This window comes from Schistocerca cancellata, chromosome 2, assembly GCF_023864275.1.
Source record: "Schistocerca cancellata isolate TAMUIC-IGC-003103 chromosome 2, iqSchCanc2.1, whole genome shotgun sequence".
NCBI lineage: Eukaryota > Metazoa > Arthropoda > Insecta > Orthoptera > Acrididae > Schistocerca > Schistocerca cancellata.
In genome coordinates, this window is record NC_064627.1 from 811,813,611 (window position 1) to 811,838,384 (window position 24,774).

Genomic DNA, 24,774 nt, shown 5'->3' on the forward strand with positions numbered 1-24,774 from the left:
CACTGCCTAGAACTATTAATGAGGTACCTTAGTTAAACGACATTTGCTGTAACCTTTATTACTGTTATAAGTGACTTAAAAATTAAAAAAACTAGTTTATTCTGGTAAAATTCCAATCACTAGTGATTCACGAAATCATTTTTTTGAGGAAACTCAATTTACATGATCAGTACAGTAGAAATATTAGTCCAATTTCCACACCGCGAAGGCCCAAGAGATATCCATCGGCCACCGTGTCATCCTCTGCCTGCCTCATGTGGATGCAGTATGGAGGGGCAAGTGGTCAGCACACCGCTTTCCTGGCCGTTTTGCACACATTGCAGACCTTGAAGGCGCTACTATTCAGTCAAGTAGTTCGTCAGTTGGGCTCTAGATTGAGTCCAACCCATGCCAGTCACACCGCCAAAGAAAAACACTAGGAATCGAAGCCGGGTCCTCCAAATGGCAGCCGTCTGTGCTCACGACTTAGCTACAGTGGTTGACTTGGTTAGTACACTACCTCATAAAACTAGAAAAGCACACAGACTACATTGTCAGATGCCAATGTAGCTTCGTACGCATACTCACCATCAGCATGTAAACACATCAAAAAATTATTTTGCATCACCTCGGTTCCGAGAGTTCCGGCACCTGTACAGAAAATTGGAATCAAGATCAAAATAAACATCATTTCCGCCCTTTTTATTGCTCATGAAAACCCCACATTGCATGTTGTACCACCATACAGCGAGACCTTCAGAGGAGGTGGTCGAGAATGCTGTACACACCGGTACCTCTAATACCCAGTAGCACGTCCTCTTCCACTGATGCATGCCTGGATTCGTCGTGGCGTACTATCCACAAGTTCATCAAGGCACTGTTGGCCCAGATTGTCCCACTCCTCAACGGTGATTGAGCGTAGATCAATTGCCCTTTGCAATCTATACCAGGCATGTTCGATAGGGTTCATGCCTGAAGAACATGCTGGCCACTCTAGTCGAGCGATGTCGTTGCTTGAAGGAAGTCATTCACAAGATGTGCACGATGGGGGCACGAATTGTCGTCCACGGAGACGAATGCCTCGCCAATATGCTGCCGATATGGTTGCACTATCGGTCTGAGGACAGCATTCACGTATCGTACAGCCGTTACAGCGCCTTCCTGACCACCAGCGGCGTACGTCGGCCCCACATAATGCCACCCCAAAACAGCAGGGAACCTCCACCTTGCTGCATTCGCTGGACAGTGTGTCTAAGGCGTTCAGCCTAACAGGGTTGCCTCCAAACACGTCTCCCACGATTGTCTGGTTGAAGGCATACGTGACACTCATCGGTGAAGAGAACGTGATGCCAATCCTAAGCAGTCAATTCGGCATGTTATTGGGCCCATCTGTACCGCGCTGCATTTGCGAGTTGCAGCATATTGCGCACAATTTGAGTCGTAACACGACGTCCTGTGGCTGCACGAAAAGCATTATTCAACATGGTGGCGTTGCTGTCAGGGTTCCTCCGAGCCATAATCCGTATGTAGCGGTTATCCACAGCAGTGGTAGTCCTTGAGTGACCTGAGCGAGGCGTACCATCGACAGTTGCTGTCCCTCTTTGTATCTCCTCCATGTCCGAACGACATCGCTTTGGTTCACTTCAAGGCGCCTGGACACTTCCCTTGTTGAGAGCCCTTCCTGGCTCAAAGTAACATTGTGGACGCGATCGAACGGCGGTATTGGCCGTCTAGGCATGGTTGAACTACAGACAACACGAGCCGTGTACCTCCTCCCTGATGGGATGACTGGAACTGATCGGCTGTCGGACCCCCTCCGTCTAATAGGCGCTGCTCATACATGGTTGTTTGCATCTTTGGGCGGGTTTAGTGACATCTCTGAACAGTCAAAGGGACTGTGTCTGTGACACAATATCCACAGTCAACGTCTGTCTTCAGGAGTTTTGGGAACTGGGGTGATGCAGAACTTTTATTGATGTGTGTATGTCTGTGACTCGAGTTACAATTTTCTATGACAGATAGAACAACCACCAGGGTGCAATATTGTTGTTCGTATTTAGTGTTGTTATCAGGCCTGGTCGGGTACGGAAGGGGAGTAAACAGTGTCAGATACTGAGTGATCACTGTGGTGGTCATGGAGATGCTGCACATCGAATGAGACAGCATTATCAGCGCCTGACAGAGTTTGAAAGGTGTCTCAGTTTGGATCTGCATCTGGCCAGCTAGTCTAATCTTGCAATATCCGGATTTGTTGGGCATTTGTATGTGACAGTGGCCTGTTGTTGTATTACATGGGAATGTGAGCGCACGCATAGTCGTTATCAGGTTCTGGTCAACCATGTCTGACCACCACACACCACAAGGGAGAATCGCCACATTGAGCTCTAAGCACATCGTGACCCCTTCACATCTGGGCCTGTCATCGGAAATACAGACTCCCTGCAAAATTCTGTGACATGTCGCGTCATTGGTTGTAGACTGGCTCCCGCCGACCTGCGGAATTATCCTCCCTTGGTTCAAATGGTTCAAATGGCTCTGAGCATTATGGGACTTCTGAGGTCATCAGTCCCCTACAACTTAGAACTACTTAAATCTAACTAACCTAAGGACATCACACACATCCATGCCCGAGGCAGGATTCGAACCTGCGACCGTAGCGCTCGCGCAGTTCCAGACTGAAGCGCCTAGAACCGCTCGGCCACCCCGGCCGGCATCGTCCCTTGCATAGGCTACCGTAAACACCACAAGGCGAGTGGCTGCATTTGGAGTGGTGCCGTGACTGGGAATCATTGTGTTCAGCGATGAAGCATGGTTCTGCTCTTCCCTGGATAACCATCGTCAGCGAGTATGTTTGCGGGCTTAGGGAGAGGTCCCATTGTTGCAGTGTTTTGGAGGGGCACAGCCTGGTGTCATTGTTTGGGGAACAATGGGTTATGACTTCATATCACAGCTGGGAATTATTGAAGAACTCTGGCAGCACAACAGTACGTCATGGACGTCCCACTTCTTCACGTGTAACGTCTCATGCGACAGTATCGTGATGTCATTTTTCGACAGGACTGTGCTCGTCCACACATGACAATAATTGTCTCCATGAAGTGTCTGCGTGATCCTGAAGTATTATCATGGCCAGCAAAATCCTCAGGTTTGTTGCCAATATAACACGTCTGGGACCAGCTAGGAACATCATCTCCATCCCAGCGCCCATATTCAGGATATCAAGGGCCACTTACTATTCTCGGCACTCTTTTGACAGTTTGGATCTCAGAATATTGACTTCCCTAACGATTTCAGAAATCCTCACCACCCAGTCTCAGGAGACCATACAACGGCTTTATGTCACCCTTCTCAGCCGAATCAGTGCTTGCATCCAGGCTAGAGAAGGTGCCATTTCATACTGCTAAATTGGCTCATACTGCGAAATTCTTTGCAAATCTGACTTTACTTTGAATCACTGAGAAAACATTACATACCCTGCCAATCCGTGGTTCCATTTCGTTTCCTCCTTCCTCTCTGGGTGCTTCACTTTCTTTGTCAGGCAGTGTCTTTCCAGAAAACAGAAGAATATCAAAAGAATTATATCTGTTGGCACTTCCAGAACATTCTGCGGAGGCCTCGCCCAAAAACTTAGTATTGCAACATCAGAAGAGCAAACAGCGAAAGTTTGATCGTTTTGCGTATTCAGTAGAGTAAGAAGAATATAACTTTAAATTTACGCTGATATGACAGAAGTCATGGGACAGCGGTATGCACATATACACATGGCGGCAGTATCGCGTACACAAGGTATAAAAAGCCAGTGCATTGTCGGAGCAGTCGTTTTTACTCAGGTGAGTGATGTGAAAAAGTTTCCTATGTGATTATGGTCGCACAACGCGAGTAAACAGACCCTGAACAAGGAGTGGTAGTTGGAGTCAGGCGCATGAGACATTCCATTTCTGAAATCGTTAGGGAAGTCAATATTTCGAGATCCAAAGTGTCAAGAGTGTGTCAAGAATACCAAATTTCAGGCATTACCCTTCCCACTGACAACGCAGTGGCTGACGGCCTTCACTTAACTACCAAGAGCAACGGCGTTTCCATAGAGTTGTCAGTGCTAACAGACAAGCAGCCGAACGTGAAATGATCACAAAACGAGTGTGCGACGTATGACTATCGTATCCACTAAGACAGTGCAGCGAAATTTGGCATTAATCGGCTATGGCAACAGACGAATGACGCTAGTGCATTTGCTAACAGCATGCCATGTGACCATATTGATTCGACACTAGACGACTGGAAAACCGTGGCCTGATGAGATGAGTCCCGATTTCAGTTGCTAAGAGCTGATGGCAGGGTTCAAGTGTGGCGCAGACCCCACGAAGCCATGGATACAAGTTGTCAACAAGATACTGTGCAAGCTGGTGGTGGCTCTCTAGTGGTGTGGGCTGTGTTTTCATGGAATGGACGGGGTCCTCTGGATGTTCGGCAAGATGGAAACCATTTGCAGCCATTCATGGACTTCATATTCCAAAACAAGGTTGGAATTTTTGTGGAGGACAATGCGCCATGTCAATGCGTCACAATTGTTCGAAATTGGTTTGAAGAACATTCTGGATAATTCGAGCGAATTATTTGGCCACCAAATCCCATCGATCATTTATGCGACATAATCGAAAGGTCAGTTTGTGTACAAAATTCTGCACCAACACCTTCGCGATTATGGACGGCTATAGAGACAGCATGGCTCATAATTTCGACTTGTTGAGTCCATGCCCTGTCAAGTTGCTGCACTACGCTCGGCAAAAGGAGGTCCGACATGATATTAGAAGGTATCATATGACTTTGGTCACCTCAGTGTATATATGATTTGGAGGTATGGAGGGTGGAAAAATTTAGCACGCAGAACCCTCAACTGCGACAGAAAAAAAGATGGCTGTAACATGGATGGAAATCGAGTTAGCCTGAGTTGGACTATAAATGATGATAAGCCATTCGACGCTACTTCAGCTTTATACCAGAGTTCATCAGCTGTACTTACTGATAGGTGGTGGTGTGTCTGTTTACGGTCGACCTATGACCTGATTTTTCGGTGGGTGAGAGATCTGGAGAACGTGCTCGCCAAGACTACGCTTGAACACCGTCTGTATCGCGATATGTCAAGACATCAAGGACAACGTGCAGCCTTGCCTTATTTTTGGAAGATAACGTAACAAAGACCTCAAAGATGCGGCACAGTTATCAGAACTAAACACTCCAGTTGAGTAAGGCCTGCTGTAGATGTTTCCGGCAGTGTGAGCGAGAGACAAACGTGTTGTGTACCCTATGACGTTCCATACCATCACTCTAGGTGCTGCGCCCGTTAGGCGATGACGGATGTATTTTGGCCACATCTATTCTCGTAGACTATTCCATATGCAGATATGTCCACTGTGGCACTGTAGACATATCCACGGTTTGTCTGAAAATATGATGTGGTGCCACTCCAGTGTCTAGTGTTACCATTGGGCGGACCACTCTCGGCGTCGGCCTCTGCTAGTGTGCCCGAGAAGCTGCAACAGTGGTCGCCATGATGACAGTCTGAGTTGTTCCAGATCTCATCTCGTTGTCCATGAGGATATTGTTTTGCTGCATACAACGCCAAGTAAATGTTGTGGCTGCTAGATCCTGTACGACCAAACGAACAACATGTCTGTCCTCTCGAGCGCTAGTCATGTGGAGCCGCTGAGCTCCTGCGTGCCGCTGAGTATGACCATCTCGAGCCCATCGTTTCCATATCAGCGCGACGGTCTTGGAATCCCGACCGAAGCGAGCAACAGTATCGCCGAACGATTAACTATAGTCTTGACAGGCCACAGGTAAACGTTTCTCGACAGATTCTGGTAAATCTTTCTCCTTACACTAGGCACAAAACGATCTGACATGCAACTATAATTAAAATGCAATTTCTGAATCAGAAGTTCGCTATGTAATCTTCCCTGATATACAAAATGTAGATGTTGTTGCTCCTATCTACTTTGCGCAGTTGCTGAAATGCTGATCATTTCAAAATCCAAGTGTTTTCTGCCGTCCATGCTAATTTGTCGTTAGTGGCATGTCGCCCTCATGGTGTTGCAGTATTAAATAGTGTACTTCACGCTTCTTAGCAGATTAAAACTGTGTTCTGGACATGGAAAGTAACAGAAAGGTACTGCCAGAATAGCTGCCTTGTTAGCTCAGATAGTGGGAGTTCAGCAGGTATTGGGGTTTTAGCGCCAGTGTGGTTCACAGTTTTAATCCAGCAGCAGGTCAGAATCTTCATTCGGTTCACGGTTTTACTCTGCTAAGAATTTTGGCTCAAATGTGCCTAGAAACTTCCTCTGTAAAGATGTAAAGGCATGGCGCCCTACGACGTCACACTCGGGCTCAGTGACAGTTCGAACAGCAAGATGTTGACACGTGCGAAAAAGAGACGGCAGCTCAGAAGTACATGTGAGGTGTAAGGCACCTTAATGACGTCACATTGGCTCCAGATTTCATCACAATCATGCCCAATGCCATCGTAAACGTCTCACACGATGGTAAGTTCATGACACCCCTGTTACCTACATCTCACCGTTTCTTTTGACCCCTCTGCGATGGAGGTCTGAACGGCGACATCAAGCACTGAAATCAAGATGTTTTCTTATGACTACGTTTTTAAAATAGTACGTTAAGGGGAATAATTATAACGCCACCTTATAGCATAACTGAAGGTGAAGAAGAACGGAAAGAGACTAGCCAAACAGCTTGGTTCGTTTCAGGCTGTAGGCCCCTTTGAATTGAATTTCAAACTTGTGCATAGCAATGGAACATAACTACAGGATTCCAAACAAGTGATATTTTTATGCACACTGTATATGTGCTTACATAGTTTTCAAATACACAAATAGAATTGGTATTTTGTTTCGTATCGTTTCCAGTCACTCTGTGTCACCGTTCTCTGGGCTGTTAGGGACGAGAGACGCAGCATCTGATACTTGGTGGAAGGCGTCTTTGACTAATGTGGAGCTAACAAGCTGATCGCTCTAGAACCATCTAAAGTTGGTTGCATTTGGAGGCTACTATGCTCACTTAATAGCTGGTGCATTTCTCAAGACTGACTGCTTTCCACAAATTGTTCGAAATAAAATTGTGAAAAATGGTAATAGGAAGCCATAATGTCCGGAGGAAGGAAGATTAGAATTTAACATCCCTTTGACAGTGGGGTCATTATAGACAGAGCAGAGGTTCGAATTACGAAAGCTTATCAGCTGTGCCCTTTTCGAAGGAACCATTTGCCTAAAACGACATTCGTAAATCATGGAAAATCTAAATCTGGAAGTGTGGACACGGATTTCAACAGTCGTCCTCCTGAATATGAATTCGGTATGCTGAGCACTGCTCCACCTTGTTCGGTCATCCTAGAGCAGTGACATTAGTCAAAGAAGGAATGACCAATGAGAATTCTTGCACTCCACTAATGAGGCTGTGAGGCTGACAGGTCAGAATCTTTAAACAGTTGAGGAAATTTTTGGCAGTCCATGGGATCCAAGAGCAAAGCGGCACCTCTCATTGATATAGGAGGCAAATAGTGAGCCCTTGGGGTTGAGGCTGTTTTAAGAGTGTATAATATTTCTGATGTCGATTACTAGCGATTTTTTGTGATTTACAGGAATTTTTTTTTCAGTATTGAGAGCGAACAAGTATGTTTCTTGGTACGAGTGTGGAACTCTGATCGCTCACTTTCCAGTTTTCTAAGCGACTTTCGCGTGCACGCTCTAAGTAGGGAGAGTGCTCAATCAGGGCATGAAGCCAATGGCTAGTTAGAGGTGCTGTTTAATGGGACGGACTGCACGAGGTTTATTATTTGGACATTGAGCCCAGGAAGTTTTTAGTTTTACGCCATAAATTTTAGAGCAACATTTTAAAGTGTTTCAGTTGCTCATTTTAAACAACATACTGTAAATCGAATATTGTGTTTACTCTGAGTTGTGTGCTTGTTGTAGGTGCTTCGCCACTCAGCCTCTGATGCTCAACTGTACCCTGTGAAGCGATACGTCTCATGGGCGGCCAAACACAGCCAACCAGTCGTTCTCAGGTGAGCCTATGCATATGTACAGTTCGCGTATCACAAGTGACACACAGAGTAACTCACTCAAAGTGATTCTGTCAGAAAAATGGATTAGCCATCTTCATCCTCTCGACTGTTTTGTACGTCATTATCTCCACCACGCCCACCCCGGCCCCAGACCATGTCCACCATCGCCCCAAGATGACGTCACGTGTTTTACGCAGCCTGTACTTGGACCCAGCCCCCTCCCCCCTCTCCACCCTCCCCCTCCCCCAACCTACCCTATTGGTGGAAATTTCGAATTCTTGCGGGAATTTCGAACTGTGGTGCGAAATTCTTTGTCCCAGGGCTGTGCTGTCATCCTACCCCACCCCCACCCAGGAATTAGCGGGAAATAAGCAGTGGCGGTGCCCCTTCCGGGACTCGAACCCTAATTCTACCAGATGGAAAGCCCAAGTGCACCGTCCAACACAAGAAAATTGTCCAGATGCAGGTGAGGAAGGATAGGTTAGTGTACTTTATTTATTTTGGTCGGGAAACTGACGCAAAGATCGGTCCTAATTACGTAATTATCATAAAGATTCGGCCTAATTACACAACCATATGTACAGCTCTACACAAGGACGGTATATAATCGCAATACAACTCAAAAATTGATGACGCCATACAACTGGTGTTATCCTGCTGGGAAAGAACTTCGCAATACCACTCGAAACTAGTGACAGACACACTCAAACTTTACCATACACCTACAAGTTGGTAGGAAAAAGGCAGGAGTGTAAGTTACTATCTATATTCTTTTTGGTGGGAAATAAGTTCCACTGACGAGATGCTGGTGTTGATCAGAGAGGAGTTTAAACCACCCTACAGCCCAGCTAATCTAAGCCAATACACGCTATCACAACTGATGGAAAAAATGTGTCGTAGTTCTAATTACACTTCGAAAATGTCATTTAAAAAAACAGAACTCATAGTGAAAGGGTCATAATGCAGCACATGGACTGGGGGAAATCGTCGTCCTAAAAGACTGCAACGGGGGCGGTAGTTGAATGTGCGTTCTCCTCGATCTACAATCACAAACTGCCGAAAAAAAATGGTTCAAATGGCTTTGAGCACAATGGGACTTAACTGCTGAGGTCATCAGTTCCCTAGAACTTAGAACTACTTAAGCCTAACCAACCTAAGGACATCACACACATCCATGCCCGAGGCAGGATTCGAACCTGCGACCATAGCGGTCGCGCGGTTCCAGACTGTAGCGCCTAGAACCGCTCGGCCACACTGGCCGGCAAACTGCCGAAAACCGAGGCCCTCTCTCTCAACTCCCCTCACGCCTCCCCCCCCCCCCCACTTCCTACGTTCGTCCACCTACAGGGAGGACACATGCTTCTTCAAACGGCCAGATGCTCCGCAGAGCGTCTCCCTCCATTGCTGCCTGCCCTTTGCTATTTTTCTGCAGCTCAACTGCCGACCCCTCTACGGCCCCAGGCCTTACCAGGCCCTCCGTCACTCGCGATACGTGGCATGCCTTGAGGCGATCGTCCTAAACAACAGAAAAGGGAAAGTTAGCAGCACAACCCCGCCCATCCAGAGAACATTCCAGATGGCTTTTTGAAAAGTCGACTGCTTGTGAAACAGGAACTTCGACCTACAGCAAGCACAGCCTCACACCACAGTGCCTTCAATACCAAGCACGATGCTGGCATCCCTCAGATGTGACTGCTAGCCTGACCGAGGGTTGTTTGTCTAAAGGGAGAGCTGTGATCTCTTACAGAACTCACGTGCAGTACCCCGCGATTCTGCACAGGACTATTTAACGTCAACGTGACTCCTATAATAAATCAACTGTTAGAAAAAGAAAACACAATCGCAACGATAATTAATGTCCTCTTTCCACGAAAATAGGCGAAGTCCATTTTCTTTTAGTTTTATGAGCAAAATCGGTATAGTTTTTACGTTCGACTGTAGGATACAATTCGCATCTCATTATTTTTTGACGTCCAACGAAGTGCACTGCCACCAATCACAAATGATCAGCAGAGACATGTCCACTATGTGTAAAATCAGGGAAAAACTTTGACTATTTTTCTGAGAAAATTACCGATCACCGATGTTCACGCTATCTCTAAACCGTCATCGGACTAAAAATAAGCTAGAATTTAAACTCCAAAGAAAAAAATAATCTATATTAAGCTGTTTCTTTCAGGTTGTACAAATTACACGACCTGAGAGCGTATCTCGCGTTCAATGTCTGTAAATAAACTGTCAAGCACGTGTGTATTACAAACATTTCAATGTTTCATGCCATTGGCTCACTCGTCAGCAAAAAGCACATTCATTTTACGTTTGACAACAACAAGCTACAATTCCAGAGAACTTAGCTGTTTTGCACGCTATGACAGGTCCCGTTTTACCAATCCAATGTTATATCATACTAGAATTTACGAAACAAATGGTGAGACCCTACCTCGCCCTGTGTAGGTGGGAGATTGAAATTTCGTTAAAAGGTATCGCTGCAACGAAAAAAACAGAAACACCTGTCAAGAATCATACCAGCCATCCCCTCCACCCGCCAGGTGGCACCTCAATTTGATAGGCTAAATAATTAAATTCATCATCAGAGTCAGTTTGCATGGTGAGAAATTTATTTTTTTCAGTAGTCGGATTACACTCACCTGGTAGGTCAAATGGGAATCCACGGAGGAAAGACCATCTTCTTTTCGAGGAATCCTATTGAGAACCGACATTTGAAGCTGACCGCAGAGAGATTCTACAGCCCACACCATACATTTTGCGTAAGAACTGCGCTATTAGAAATACGATCGTAGCAACTATGTTATCGCCACCCTGCATAAATGCAGTCTTGAGTCTACAGGCACACACGCGAGTCTCTGACAGTGTGAAGCTTTCAGGTAGAAATGCTGTCTGCGATTTGGAATCAAGTCTGTCCATTCTACCACATACTTGCGTTGGATCCTGTAGAGATATCTTTTAATGATTACAGGCACTGGTGAATCATATTCATGCCACTCTCATATCTCGATACGAGTCACCTTTTCCGAACCTATCTGCTAAGGATACCGTATAGCAAAATTTCCAGCGCTATTTTTTAGACAGTTCCTCTGCATCTTGGTCGTGATCGAAGTCGCTTCAACAGACTGGTGTAAAGTTTCATCACCTCTACTGTAGGATGACCATATCCAACAGACTATCAATCACACGAGAGGGTTCCTGTATGGTTGCTTCATAAACAGTTTAATACATTGTTTTTTCGATTGTCATACACCTAATCAGTGTACACAGCCATACACTATGTTTTTTCTACCATGACTTAGAGATCCCTGTCAGCTGCTGCCAAGCCACCATTAGCACGTATCGATCCTCTGGCTCTCACAGAAAGCTGAACATCGCATGGCATAAACTGTACAGTTACCACAACACAGCCTGGTAGAAATAAAACACAGAGGTGATGTTTCTAGTTGACAAAAAATGTGGAACACGTCGCAGCATACGGAAACTGAAGAGGTTGCGGTATTGTAGAGCGCTTCCAACAGCTATTCGAAGATGATGACCTATACGGTTAATCTCAGCTTTCCCATGGACAGGGTAGCGGATGTCTCGGTGGTCCATTTCGAAAAGCGTTGTTCCTTCATTTTGCAGTCATGTACATGATTACTGTTCCGGCATGACCATCGCCAGAAGGTGCTGTTGACAACACCTGTGGGATAGTACAAATACCTTATTGGTGTAAAATAAAATAAAAATATGTGGTGGACATCGCAGCATATTGAAATAGGACCAGTCTGTAGCATTGAGGAACGCTACCAAACAACTGTATGGAGGTGATGACCTCTAGATTTCATCCAATGCTCCACAGTGGCAAGTAGCAGATATCTGGTGTTCCAACAAAGCTCCCTCCACTCCCTCCATCTCAACCGAGTGGTGTCAGTCAATCATTGTGCGGTAATCATCAGCATACCCAGTGGATGGTCGGGATGGGAAAGACACCATTTATATGGAACAATAAACTGTAATACACGCCGCAGTTGACAGAGAGATCAGTTTTACCCGGAAGTTGGAGAGAGCTATATCTACCATAGTCTGCAACCCGTGTAGAAACAGAGTGAGCTGAGTTAATGCTATAGGACCGTGTTTTTACCACTCGGTGGAAATGGGAACACGTTGTCGTATCTCCATCATCTATGTACGATGTGTAAGGTCAGTGCCAAATGAAGCCTGCTCCTGAAACACAATGTAGTATAAATGACGATACGAACACATACGGTGGTGTTTCTTATTGGGAAAATTAGGAAGCCTCAACATCATACAGGTACTGCAGTCTGAAGCAGAACCGCATCCCTCAGGGTCCATTCACAACTATCATCCACACATTCTATGATCGTTATTCTGTACCGTCCAACAGAGAATATTTACGAACTATAAAAGCTCCAGTAACTTCATCTGATGGATTTTTACCACATCTCTCTCTTCTGATATATGGAAAACGAATACCGTCTACATGCTGGCATCGAGCATATGTGGCGATCCTATTAAATATACAGGTCTTGATCCATTAGAGCAGGCAACAAGTGATCGACATCTCTTGCACAGACCGGTGTGAAGTTCCTTTGCCTGTACTGTACGAGAAACGTCTCACACAGATTGTCAGTCGCAGGGCAGGGTCCCTGTTTCATTGTTTGATACACCACTCTATCTGCTGTAACACAATTCGTACATTTTTTTTTTCCGCCACGACTTCGATGTGTGTGTCAGATTCTAAACTGAGATTAACACGTTTTGGTCCATTGGCACCCCCAGAAAACTAGACGGTGTAAATCGTGTTGGTGCTGATGGTCCCACAACACACACACACACACACTGCGTGATTGAAATAAAAACAGTCACAACATAAGGGAACTGGAAGAGTTTTGAGGCATTGTGGAGCGTTTCCAAACTGGTGTCTGAAGGTGATTGACGACCTCTACATTTAAACTCATCATTCACAGTGACGGGATAGCTGTAGGCGCTGTGTTCCGTTTGATTCATTCCTCATATTGCTGCCATGCACACTATCACTGTTTCAGTGTTAGCCATCCCTGGAAGGTGATGCTTCCTCCACCAAGACTCTTTCTCCATATCAAACAAGCGATGTTAGTCAATCATTATGTGGTAATCAACAACGTACCAGTGGACTGTTGGGATGGAAAAGACGCCGTCGATGTACTGTATTAATAAGAATCATAGTTGGTAGTACGATCAGTTTTAGCAACATTATCTTTATTTCAATACCGACCAATGTCACGGCGGCATGCTCTCCAGTTTCTGTATCTTCGCTAAACAGCGCCTCCACTGCTTTGCGAGTACTATCGCGAATGTAAATAGATGACTGTGCAGTACGTTCATTCATTGTTAATTCTCGAAAATATACACCAAAGAATACCAGACAGCGACCTACATATCTCTAGCACTTCGATCATAGTGAATAATTTACGATCTTTGTCTAAATGGGTGAGAGTCACAGAACATTCTCGCATTCTTAGGATAAAGTTAGATACTGAAGATTCGCATTGTCTTTGACCAATGCTCCCTGCAGCACCGTTACCGATTTAATCTGCAGCTGACCAGAAGTAGACCACTACATTCCACGTTTCGTGTAGGAACAGTGCGAACCGAGGCTGTAATTTCTGTCCTGCACTCATCCAAGAGCACAAGATATCTCCAGATGTGCGAATGTTGAGGTTATCACCCCCTATCGGTGTATAGTAGATATGAATCTGTTGTGATGATATAGCAAACGGCTAAGAACAAGAAACGGGTGGCTTTTATGCACGATGGAGCGTCAGACGGACGGAGTTTGCTGCATTTTACGTAAATAAGTTCTAAAGTATTTTTTTAGTGTGGGGTCATTACGAGAGAGTATTGGTAAGAGAAAATATAAACACATGCACTCCGAAGGCTACAAAGTTCTGAACTTAAAACGCGCTATAACGTTAGATCGTTGTGGTTTCCGATTTATTAGTCGTATGGAATGCAACGCTGTTACAATAACAATGTAATAAATATATTTCCAGAGCATGACATACATTCTCCTTGCAGGTTTCTCTAACATAAACTATGGTGATAAACTGTAAAATGCAAAAGTACTTCCTTAAAACGTCGATTGCTTGTGATATACATACAATATAGCTTTCCAGAGGTGTATAGCTCCCACTGTTCACATCCGATCACGGTTCAGAAATTATACTATGCTCGAATCAGTCCTATATAAAATGATAGTAGTTACAAAGAAAGAGACAAACGCATAGCAGCGGTGTTTGACAAGTGAAATTACACGTCATGCAGTCACTAACTTCGTAAACAGGACATCTGTATTGTAGTACCTCGGTACACCTGCCGCCAACTTAGAATCACCGCAGTTATCTAACTGAACACTTGATTTTGTGCCCAAATGCGGCAGGGGAATGGAATACGTCACATAAATCTTCGTTCGTCTAAGGAATATGTCGAGACAGGATGGAAGTCCTCTGATGAGCGAAAGGTTTGCTGCTAGCGATCGCGAGTAGGCAGTGCTCGAAGTCACACACATGAGAGAAAACGCAGGTTATATCACACAACTGATGCGTCCCGACAGAGCAACAGAAAAAATGGTCAAATGACCTGCAACAACATGTCCCTCTACCTCTAGAATGCATCATCAGTCTACCATTAAATCATACCTCATTACATCTCAACCGATCATTCCATCCACTATCTGTCATCCTTTAATGCATATGCACGTAAGTTTAGAGGCAGATGGTTCTTTTTCTTTCCAGGAAAGCATCAAAGACAGCTGTCATCTTGCGCGTGTCACTATTACATACAGCAGAATGTTGCCTCGACGAAAAATAAAAGACTGTTTCCCCGGTTCCTGGTGGTTCCATCTCAACGTTTTCCTGTATTCCTCTTGCTATCGTATACTCGTTCCCATGTACAAGAAATGTTCTGCACCTGTCAGAAGCCATGCAAGTACTCCCTCTATTTACTCGTATTTCGGCGTATTTTCCGTCATTTTATAGATTTTATGTAACTTCTATCGATGTGATCACGACATCACTTCTCGTTCCGTGTTCTAAAATTTCTTGTAAATGTAGTACATCTGCAAATGCACTATTTTTCCGGCCGGGCGGCATAGTATATCACTGTACTCGAATGCATCCAATCACCTCCAACCGCATAGTCTACAGTAGCAGCACGTTTGCTCAGTTTCCTGTATGTATGTGTCTGTGTATGTCTGTGTGTCGCGGATGGCTGACTCTCATGATTAATTACTTAGTCTATGAAATTGATATCAGTGCCACCTGGCGGGTGAAGGAGATGGCTATGGCACCACGGTATGATTCTTGACAGGCGTTTTCTTTTTTTTTTTTTTTTCCAATCTCCCATATACACAGGGTGAGACAGGGTACAAAACAGCTACGTTCTCTTGAATTATAGCTTATTGTCAAACGTAAAATAAATGTGTTTTCTCTCCGACATGTGAGCCAATGGCGCGAAAGATTGTCTGAAAAGTTGTAATACACACGTGCATGACAGTTTATTTACAGAAACTGAACGCAAGAGACGCTCTCAGGTCGAGTGGAGATTGTCTCTAAGGAAGGCGTCGAGTGAATTTTTATTTGTTTTTTGAATAGGAATATTTTTCGTTTATTTTTGGAGGATTTGGGGGTTACAGCAGTTAATCCCGCTACGACAACCCTTTGTTTACTAATTCCTGTATCCGTTTTGATGCTCGTTATTAACTCAGGATTATTTGTTGCTAAGAGGTCAAGTGTGTTTTCACAACCGTTTACTATTCGCGTGGGCTCATGAACCAACTGCTTGAAAAAATTTTCAGCGAATGCGTTTAGCACAATTTCTGATGATGTTTTACGTGTACCTCCGGAATAAAATATACATTTTCGCCAACATGTCGAGGGTAAATTAAAGTCACCACCAATCATAGTCGTTTGAGTCTGGTACGTGTTTGAAATCAAACTCAAGTTTTCTTCGAACCTTTGAGCAGTTGTATCATCTGAATTTGGAGATCGGTAAAACGATCCAATTATTATTTTATTCCGGTTGCCAACAATGACCCCTGCCCATACTAACTCCCAGGAAGTATCTACTTCAATTTCGCGACAAATTAAACTACTTCTGACAGCAACAAACACGCCACCGCCGACCGTGTTTAGCCTATCCTTCCGGAACACCGTTAGGTTCTTCGCAAAAATTTCGGCTGAGCTTAACTCCGGCTATAACGATTTGAGCATCAGTGCTTTCCATTAGTGCTTGGAGCTCTGGTACTTTCCCGACACAGCTACAACAATTTACAACTGTTATACCGATGGTTCCTGTATCTACGTTCTTCCTCTGTTCGGCCGGCACCCTTTGTGACTGAAGCCCTTTTTGTGATTTCCCGAGACCCTCTAACCTAAAAAACCGCACAATCCACGCCCCTGTTACCCGCGTAGCCGCCTCCTGCGTGTAAGTGGACTCCTGACCTATTCAACGGAACCCGAAACCCAACCGTCTTTTGAAATCTGCAGCCTACACTTGCAAAACCGCCTGAGCCTCTGATTCAGATCTTCCACTCGGCTCTGCACCAGAGGTCCGTAATCGGTCCTGTCGACTATGCTCCAATTGTCAGCTCTGCTTTCATCTCGCAAGCAAGACTGTTAGCCTTTACCACTTCTGTTAGCCGCTCGAAACCAGAGAATCTCTTCAGATCCAGAGTAACACACATCATTGGTACCGACGTGAGCCACCACCTGCCGTTATTCTATCTTCTACTGTTGCTTCATTATTATTCAGTTTCTTAATTGCTATCCTGCTGAGTTACTTCAATTTCTACTTCCTTTACACCTTCTGCTATTGTTGCTCGTAGGAACGTACAGGTATTTTCAGGATCTTCAGTATTCAGCAAGTGCTCGAAATACTCCCTCCATCTGTCAGGAAAGCTTTGATTGTCCGTTAACATATTTCCATCCTTGTCATTAACGACTAACGCCTCATTTCTTTGACCGTTCCTCACATAGTTCAACACCTGGAACATTTTTGTGGTGTCAAATATATTTGCCCTCTCTATTTTATTCATTCATCATGTTGGCCATGAATTTTCTTTCTCTGTCTCTGTCTAGCATGAGTGTTTCCCTAGCCTAGCTCTCTTCCTGATCTTCATAGCTGGTTCACATTTATCACATACGTTGTACCGTCAGGATGAATCACCTACAATTTGCGCCGCAAATATTGCAGCAGTGGAAAGTGCCGTTGATGTGCAGTTTTCACAGAATGGACTGGTAGTCAGGAGCTCGTATAGTTAGCCAATACACACTAATGATACTTAAAAAGTGTATTTTTAGTACAAACATACACTTTTTAAATGGAACAATGCCTATTGACATTAATAAAGTAAAAATAGGGTAAATTAGAATGTCAGTGGTGTCTGTTGCAAGATTCCAGTTCGAATCGTTTACGAGATACCGTACTATGTAAAGTTTCCACAACGACACTCGTTTTTGCGCAATTGCTTGGTAGGATGTTGTTATGTTTGCTCACAATGTACTTGTGTGTTGCTTGTGTGCATTAGTCAGTTAATGTGTGATAGTCCTAGCAACAGGTCGTTAGTTGACGATGGGATTTACCAATGCAGAAAAAGCCGACATACGCGTTGTGTATGGAGACTGTAGAAAGAATGCAGTTCGTTCTTGTACGGTGTATCCGGCAAGATATTCCAGTAGACCTCAATCATCTAAGCCATTGTTTATCAACCTCTTCAACCAGATACGTGAAATGGTAGATATCGAAATAGACGACAGAGGGACAGAGAAACAATTAAAATCGCTCAAAAGAGGAAAGGCCGCTGCACCTGATGAGATACCAGTTCGATTTTACACAGAGTACGCGAAGGAACTTGCCCCCATTCTTGCAGCTGTGTGCCGTAGGTCTCTAGAAGAGCGTAGCGTTCCAAAGGATTGGAAAAGAGCACAGGTCATCCCCGTTTCCAAGAAGGGTCGTCGAACAGATGTGCAGAACTATAGACCTATATCTCTAACGTCGATCAGTTGTAGAATTTTGGAACACGTATTATGTTCGAGTATAATGACTTTTCTGGAGACTAGAAATCTACTCTATAGGAATCAGCATGGGTTTCGAAAAAGACGATCGTGTGAAACCCAGAGCGCGCTATTCGTCCACGAGACTCAGAGGGCCATAGACACTGGTTCACAGGTAGATGCCGTGTTTCTTGACTTCCGCAAGGCGTTCGATACAGTTCCGCACAGTCGTTTAATGAACAAAGTAAGAGCATATGGACTATCAGACCAATTGTGTGATTGGATTGAAGAGTTTCTAGATAACAGAACGCAGCATGTCATTCTCAATGGAGAGAAGTCTTCCGAAGTAAGAATGATTTCAGGTGTGGCGCAGGGGAGTGCCGTAGGACCGTTGCTATTCACAATATACATAAATGACCTTGTGGATGACATCGGAAGACCACTGAGGCTTTTTGCGGATGATGCTGTGGTATATCGAGAGGTTGTAACAATGGAAAATTGTACTGAATTGCAGGAGGATCTGCAGCGAATTGACGCATGGTGCAGGGAATGGCAATTGAATCTCAATGTAGACAAGTGTCATGTGCTGCGAATACATAGGAAGATAGATCCCTTACCGTTTAGCTACAATATAGCAGGTCAGCAACTGGAAGCAGTTAATTCCATAAATTATCTGGGAGTACGCATTTGGAGTGATTTAAAATGGAATGATCATATAAAGTTGATCGTTGGTAAACCAGATGCCAGACTGAGATTCATTGGAAGAATCCTAAGGAAATGCAATCCGAAAACAAAGGAAGTAGGTTACAGTACGCTTGTTCGCCCACTGCTTGAAAACTGCTCAGCAGTGTGGGATCCGTACCAGATAGGGTGGATAGAAGAGAGAGAGAAGATCCAACGGAGAGCAGCGCGGTTCGTTACAGGATCATTTAGTAATCGCGAAAGCGTTACGGAGATAATAGATAAACTCCAGTCGAAGACTCTGCAGGAGAGACGCTCAGTAGCTCGGTACGAGCTTTTTTTCAAGTTTCGAGAACATACCTTCACCGAAAAGTCAAGCAGTATATTGCTCCCTCCTATGTATATCTCGCGAAGAGACCATGAGGATAAAATCAGAGAGATTAGAGCCCACACGGAGGCATACCGACAATCCTTCTTTCCACGAACAATACGGGACTGGAATAGAAGGGAGAACCGATAGAGGTACTCAAGGTACCCTCCGCCACACACCGTCAGGTGGCTTGCGGATTATGGATGTAGATGTAGGTGTAGAAAGTGGCAGTATAACGCCTAGACAATGTAACAGAAGGAAAGAAGTGACGACAGAAGAGGGGAGAATTAATGTTCTTGTCACTGTTGCAGTTGATCCGCACGTCAGCTCCCGCGCAATCGCACAAGGTAGTGGCAAGAGTCAGGCAAGTGTCCTTCGCATTCTCCATCGAAATAGGTTCCGTCCCTATCACATCTCCCTTCTTCAAGAGCTGTATAGAAACGATTATGAGTATCGTATTAACATCTGTATATGGGCATTACGACACTATACCCCAAATGTATCATGTATCTCGTGTGTAGTGGTCGAGCCACATTTACTAATCATGGCCAGGTAAACCGCCGTAAGATACACTATTTGTCTGTTGATAATCTTCGTTGGCTTCGTCAGGTACATCGTCAGCGTCGACAGGGTGTAAAATGGTGGTGTGGGATAGTGACCCGTCAGCTCGTAGGCCCGTTTTTCATAGACTGAACACTGAACGCGCACAAGTTTCGCACCTTCCTAACAGACCATCTTTCAAGGATGCTGGAAGACGTTCCTCTGCGGACTAGGAGGAAAGTGTGGTACCAACATGATGGTTGTCCGCCCTATAGTGCACGAAATACAACAGCACTTCTTTACGAATTGTTTCCAAATTGTTTGACTGGACACAGAGGACCTTGCCCAGTCCGTTCCCCAGATATGACGCCTGTAGACTTTTTTCTGTGGGGAAAGCTGAAAGGCACTGTCTACAAGACTTACCTACTACACCCGATGATATGCAGCGACGTACAGCTGCAGCCTACTCGGACATCTCCGCTGAAATGCTAGCATGTGTGCAGCAGTCGTTCCATGCCAGACTGGAAGCGTTTATTGTCGCTGTCGGTGGTCACATTGAACATAACATGTGATGGTTATTTGTCTCGTTACTAGTCAGAATCCACACAAATTATGTAAGTACTTGAGTTTTTCTTTAGTGTGTGCTACCACAGGTATTGTACAAGTGGCAATATGGGAACTTTTCAAAATATATCTCGTAAACGACTCGCACTATACCGTTGCAACAAATACCACTGGCTTTCTAATTTACTCTACCTTTGGTTTGTTAATGGCAATAGACGTCATTCCATTTAAAAAATTGTATGCTTGCACAAAAAATACGCTTTATAGGTATTATTACAATCTGTTGATTGGCTAACAGCACGAGCCCCTGACTATCAATCCATTCTGTGAAAACAGCAAATCAATAGCGCTTTCCATTTTCGCAATATTTGCGGTGTAAGTTTTAGTGGTTCACCCTAAAATATGTATCTTAAGTCCGTCTGAACGTTTCGTTGCGTGTCACGTAAAACTTTGGAGTAAATCGGGCAAGAACATCTCGAGATTTTTGCTAAGAACCTTTCCCCCTTTATACATCGCATATTTACTAAAACTATGTATTGGATATAGCGCTCTGAATATTTCTTGGAGTATCGTGAAAAATTTGAAGTAATCGGTCAAAAATTTTTCGTCACACTTCGTAACAAAGTTGAACATCGACTTGTCTTTACACTGTAGTATTGATAAGATGACACAAAGAAACGTTCAGACGAACATAAGCTACAGATATTTTTTTAAACATAAACTGGCAACAATGTTAGCAAAAAATCTCGAAAAGTTCTTGAGATCTACTTCAAATTTATGTACGATACTCTAATAAACATTTGGAAAGACACAGGTAATATATTTTTAACATATACAATTTATAAATATATATACAGGTTGAATCGCCTAAAACATGGACCGTAGATATTGCGGAAATGGAAAGTCCCCACCGAGCGAGGTGACGCAGTGGTTAGGACACTGGACTCGCATTCGGTAGAACGACGGTTCGGACCCTCGTCCGGCCATCTGATTCAGGTTTTTCGTGATTTCCCTAAATCGCTTCAGGCAACTGCCGGGATGATTCACTTGAAAGGGCACGGCCGACTTCCTTCCCCATACTTCCCTAATCCGATGGGACCGATGACCTCGCTGTTTGGTCCCCTTCCCCAAATCAACCAACCGACCCATGGGAAGTCGTGTTGATCTCGTTGCTTTTCGTTTTACCCACAGTGACCACTCACACAACGGTACCACGATTTTGAGCAAGGGCGTGCTGATTACCACGCTGTTTAGCTCCCGACGATTTTAAATCCATCCATCCACCCATCCATCCTTGTTGCAGTGTCAGCTATTTCATAAAGCTTCAGTTGCCGATCGTGTAATACCTTATTGACGAGTATGCAGTTTCTCTTGTGTTTTCACGGTTGATTACAATTTTGTTGCAATCTTAAAACTAGCATCACCTGAAAAGTAAGTGAGGCCAAGTTTGGATACAGTTCCGTTTTCCGACTGTTGATAACAAAGAAGCAGACTCGTTACACAAATTCACCAACTTCGGATGAATTTCTACTCGAGAAGAACTGTCAGGAACTGTCTTATGGAGACTCGCTATTCTATATAATCAACTTGAATAAACATTTGGGGTAAAACTAATTTTACCTCGATGTACGAGGTGCATTCAAGTTCTAAGGCCTCCGATTGTTTTTCTAATTAACTACTCACCCGAAATCGATGAAACTGGCGTTACTTCTCGACGTAATCGCCCTGCAGACGTACACATTTTTCACAACGCTGACGCCATGATTCCATGGCAGCGGCGAAGGCTTCTTTAGGAGTCTGTTTTGATCACTGGAAAATCGCTGAGGCAATAGCAGCACGACTGGTGAATGTACGGCCACGGAGAGTGTCTTTCATTGTTGGAAAAAGCCAAAAGTCACTAGGAGCCAGGTCAGGTGAGTAGGGAGCATGAGGAATCACTTCAAAGTTGTTATCACGAAGAAACTGTTGCGTAACGTTAGCTAGATGTGCGGGTGCGTTGTCTTGGTGAAACAGCACACGCGCAGCCCTTCCCGGACGTTTTTGTTGCAGTGCAGGAAGGAATTTGTTCTTCAAAACATTTTCGTAGGATGCACCTGTTACCGTAGTGCCCTTTGGAACGCAATGGGTAAGGATTACGCCCTCGCTGTCCCAGAACATGGACACCATCATTTTTTCAGCACTGGCGTTTACCCGAAATTTTTTTGGTGGCGGTGAATCTGTGTGCTTCCATTGAGCTGACTGGCGCTTTGTTTCTGGATTGAAAAATGGCATCCATGTCTCATCCATTGTCACAACCGACGAAAAGAAAGTCCCATTCATGCTGTCATTGTGCGTCAACATTGCTTGGCAACATGCCACACGGGCAGCCATGTGGTCGTCCGTCAGCATTCGTGGCACCCACCTGGTTGACACTTTTCGCATTTTCAGGTCGTCATGCAGGATTGTGTGCGCAGAACCCACAGAAATGCCAACTCTGGAGGCGATCTTTTCAACAGTCATTCGGCGATCCCCCAAAACAATTCACTCCACTTTCTCGATCATGTCGTCAGACCGGCTTGTGCGAGCCCGAGGTTGTTTCGGTTTGTTGTCACACATTGTTCTGCCTTCATTAAACTGTCGCACCCACTAACGCACTTTCGACACATCCATAACTCCATCACCACATGTCTCCTTCAACTGTCGATGAATTTCAATTGGTTTCACACCACGCAAATTCAGAAAACGAATGATTGCATGCTGTTCAAGTAACGAAAACGTCGCCATTTTGAGTATTTAAAACAGTTCTCATTCTCTCCGCTGGCGGTAAAATTCCATCTGCCGTACGGTGCTGCCATCTCTGGGACGTATTGACAATGAATGCGGTCTCATTTTAAAACAATGCGCATGTTTCTATCTCTTTCCAGTCTGGAGAAAAATAATCGGAGGCCTTAGAAGTTGAATGCACCTCGTACAACACACCCAACGTGTTATTTTAGAAATACTGTATTTATAACAGTATTTTAAAGATCATTTTGACACCACGTTAACATTACTGTGCAAAGTGTACAAAAACACCTAAAATAAAATTACATTGATATCAGCGCCACCTTTATGCCGGTCAAGAAACTTTTCCTTTCAGTTGCTGTTCCTGAGATAACCTATACAGTTCCAATCTTTTTGTAAACTCTGTGATGTCAGGATCAGTGTGTGTGTGTTTGTATGTGGTTTGAGGTTTTCAGGCGCTAAACAGCATGGTCATCAGCGCCCAAACGCATAGAAACAGGAACACATGCGGTGAAGGGATGAAGACGGACAGCGAACAAGGAGAACAGCTAAAAGACACAGACCTGACGCAGTTCCAAATCCTCACATACAGAGGCAAAACAAGAGGGAAAAAAGAAAAGGAAACACAAGGAAAAGAGAACAGAAATCGAAGTGAAACAGGTAGGTGGTCGTGACTGGCGGACCTCTTACCTAAAACCTGGGTGAGCCAGTCACCCAGCAGCACATTAAAATCCTCTCCCTAAAATCCGGGGCAACAAATTGGACAGGACACAAAACCGTAAGACCTTAACCACAGTCGTTGCGTCGTCTTGTAAAATAGAGGGCAAATCCGGTGACAAGGAAACCATCGCCCTCTGGTCAGAGAATAAAAGACAGTCAAGTAAAATGTGGCGGACCGTAATCTGGACGCCACAAGCACTGCAGATTGGGGGGTCCTCCCGCCGGAGTAAAAAACCATGTGTTAAGGGACTGTGCCCGATGCGGAGGCGAGTGAGGAGAACCTCATCCCGCCTGCATGACTGGTAGGACGTACGCCATGACCGCATGGTGGTCTTGACCAGATGCAGCTTATTTTCACCGACTGCCAGCCTCTTCCCATTGATGCATAACACGAAAACGCAAAAGGGAGGTAACAGCATGGAGGGAGACGGCACATTCAACAACGTGAGGGAGGGAACATGCATCTTTGGTAGCCACATCCGCCAGTTCGTTTCCCCTAATACCCACGTGCTCCGGCACCCAGCAGAAAGAAACCTCCTTCCCCTGCCGTTGCAGGTGGAGTAGGGCATCATGGATGTTCTGGACGACCGTATCCGCTGGGTACAAGTGTTGCATGGTCTGAAGGGCACTCAGGGAGTCAGAACAGATGAGAAACTTAAGACTGGGAACACATCTCGTCTGTTCCAATGCCCGCAAGATCGCAAACAATTCGGCATCAAATATGGTAAACGCCGCAGGAAGCCGTAAGGGTCACTGCCAAGTGACTATGTGTGCTGCATGAGGAGCCAGTGATAGACACCTCAACTTGCAGCTACAGAGGTAATTTTAATCATCAGTTTCAATCTTCTTCTAGTTTCCAGCACAGGCCGTTATAGTTGACCCATCCTTTGGAAACAGGGCATCTTATGGCACTCACACATGTTGAATGCCGTTTTTTTGCATCTTTTCTACCTGTAATTTTTTGTCGCTGTGCAGGAAATGGATCGTGTTGACGGAGACTATAGTGGAGATGTCCGGAAGGTTGCGGGAGGAATTCC